Genomic DNA, 3,302 nt, shown 5'->3' on the forward strand with positions numbered 1-3,302 from the left:
TTCGCAACGCTTAAAAGAAATGAAGCAGTTGGGTAGCTACTTTTATGCTAATAGTATTGTAATGAATGAAATGTTCTTGCTTGTTTGTATATTTATTCATAATGCTTAATATGTTTATAATTGATTGTATATTCCACTCATACCATATATGACTCATACTTTTCTGTAATATGTGTATGTACCGCCACATTGTTACTGGCGATGAACATGTATATGTTTTTGCCGAATAAACCTTGACTTGACTTGACTATTAAATTAAGATTTTATTTGTTTATTTGCTTGGAGCTACGGCTATTGTTTGACTACTCTAGGTAAACATGAGCCGCAGGGCTCTAAAAGGTCCAATATGTGAGCTTACTAGAAAGCTCATGAGCCGCAGGGCTCTAAAAGGTCCAATATGTGAGCTTACTAGAAAGCTCATGAGCCGCAGGGCTCTAAAAGGTCCAATATGTGAGCTTACTAGAAAGCCCATGAGCCGCAGGGCTCTAAAAGGTCCAATATGTGAGCTTACTAGAAAGCTCATGAGCCGCAGGGCTCTAAAAGGTCCAATATGTGAGCTTACTAGAAAGCTCATGAGCCGCAGGGCTCTAAAAGGTCCAATATGTGAGCTTACTAGAAAGCTCATGAGTCTGGAATGAATATCACAACTTACAATTTAAAGACATTCAGTTCGATATATACATAAAACGTGCACACCATGACAATGTACACTGTGTAGGTAACGCGAAACATTATCTAAATGTCAATTTAATGCCTGATAACACGAAATATTTTCCTGTTACCAATTTGATAAGTACTTTGTAGCAACGTGAAATCTTAAACAATAACTAGTTAGTCGTATAATTTAGTCAATAACAAGGATTTCGTGTTATTTTACATTAAACTTGCTAACTTGTTATTTTAATTCGTTATCTAGTTAAGTTTTCGCCAAATCTTAACAAGCAAGTCATTTAATGATCTCGGATAAGTAGATACGTGTTGGCATTTTTGGGTTGGAAGTTCACAATATTCATGTTACGTTAATTATCTTGCTTAGAAATGTTTCGCGACAATATCACTTGATAACCAGATAAATACGGAAGCTTATTAGGGCCTACAGTTGGTGAGATGTTTTGTGCTAAGTCGACTTGTCTTTACTTGCCTAGATAAGATGTTTTACACATGTCAATAAAATTTATTGACAAAGATTAAAAGTATAGAGGTAATGCAACTTAACCTTTCGCGATATGCTCGATGTTTTTCTCTTTTCGACTTCACTTTTCTCGATATGCTCGATGTTTTTCACTTTTCGACTTAACTTTTCTCAATATGCTCGATGTTTTTCTATTTTCGACAAATATTTAATTGAAAAAAAAATATACATCGTGATTTTCGAGATAAACATTGTGAGACGGATGGACAGACAGACAGACAGATGGAGAGTAAACCTATAGTAATCTCCATATTTCCACGTATTCACATACCAAATTACATTAACCCAGCCACTATAATTTTTTGTCATCAAAGGATCCATATGGAAAAACTATATTTTGACTATTTCTGTTGCCATAGCAACATGAATTTTAACAAAGTGTTATTCATAATTTCAATATATCCCTCTATTCACATACAAAATTACATTGATCTAGCTAGTATCAAAGCTTTGATAGTGTTTGATATATTTAGTCGAGCTAAAAAGGACAATCATATATAACTGAATGGGAGGGAGGAGGGGAGGGGGCAGGGCGTGTGAACGTGCTCTTTTGAAATTTCACATGTTCATACTGAAATAGAGCTGGAAAATAAAAAAAAATAACTGGGGGAGGGATGTCACCCTGGTGTCGGGATGCGGGGAACTGTTGTTTTGAAATTTCACATTTTCACATGTTTATATTGAAAATATAGCTGAACAATAGATTTTTTAAGTGGTGGGGTGGCGGGGAGGTCACCTCAGTGTGGGGAGGGGGTTGTGATGTGGGGGTGGGGTGGAAGAGGGGGAAGTGTTGTTGTGTTATTATGAAATTTCACATGTTCATATTGAAATATAGCTGAAACATAAAATCATAAATGAAACAATAATTCGGTGCAGACAAGACCACAATTTAAACAAGTTTTGCCCTTTTAGGGGATATAACTCTCGAGTCAATCACGGGATATGCCTGGTTCAAGAAAGGAATCAAGATCTTTTGGTGGTAAAAGTTATGTGCAAGTTTAGTTAAAATCAACTCACAAACAAGAAGGGTTTTTGTAACAAAAACACATGTCTCCCCCAGCCTCCATGATTTGTTACAGTGACTATTTGTGCCAAGTAATCTGAAAATCTTTTAAGGGGTTTAAACAATACAGCCCGGACACGATTTGTGAAGGACAGACGGACGAACTTACAGGATTTGTGGGGTAATCCCTTATATTACCTATTATCTTCCTTTGATCCTTTTAACCCCACAATACTATTTTTTAACCCCACAATACCAATTTTACCCCAGAATGACCACAACCTCAGAATGTCAAACTGGCTAACCCCAAATTTACATGTGGGCACGTCGGGACAGACAGACGGACAGACAGACAACTCGGGGGGAAAAACAATATGTCTCCCTAGAATATTTCTGGCGTACACATAATGAAACCATCACTGTGCAGACAAGACCAATATAGGCAATTTTTGAACCTGACGTGTTTAAATATCACGTGACATGCATAATTATATCGCTTAAAGTAAACGTTCTCGAGAAAAAGATGTAACAAGTCGAGTAAATAATGTTGAAATACCAAATACATTTATCTTCTTGTTATGTTTCTTGACGACTTCGCTGAAAGATCTAGTTAGACGTGTAGAAGTTAATCGCATTGACAAATATTTCCCGCAATTCGATAAAAAGGTATGCGTAATGATTAAAAACATTTACGTATAACGTATTAATTATCACGCCTTCATCAGATGTTTTTGTTCAAAACGAAAAGACACAAGTTGACTTGACGCGAAACTTTTAGATAAGTGGAGGCCCTGATAAGCTTCCGTAGATAAATAATATAGATATCATAGATCATAGTGGTCATCTAGATAATTAACACGAAAGTCAGCTAAATATCGTGTGGGCAGTAATACGTCACCATATGATAAGAATTGTTTATAAAAGTTTTATTTTCTCCATCTTACATGCAACTCATCTTTTCTGTAAATTACCTTCTATATATGATCAAAATAATTTTGGCCAAGATCAGACTATTGTATGTTGTTGTCGGGTTAACGATGAAAATCGGTGAAGCGGTTAGATTGTAATCTGTGAAAATTTACCAGTAAACTAAATGAAGTAACACAA

This window comes from Mercenaria mercenaria, chromosome 19, assembly GCF_021730395.1.
Source record: "Mercenaria mercenaria strain notata chromosome 19, MADL_Memer_1, whole genome shotgun sequence".
NCBI lineage: Eukaryota > Metazoa > Mollusca > Bivalvia > Venerida > Veneridae > Mercenaria > Mercenaria mercenaria.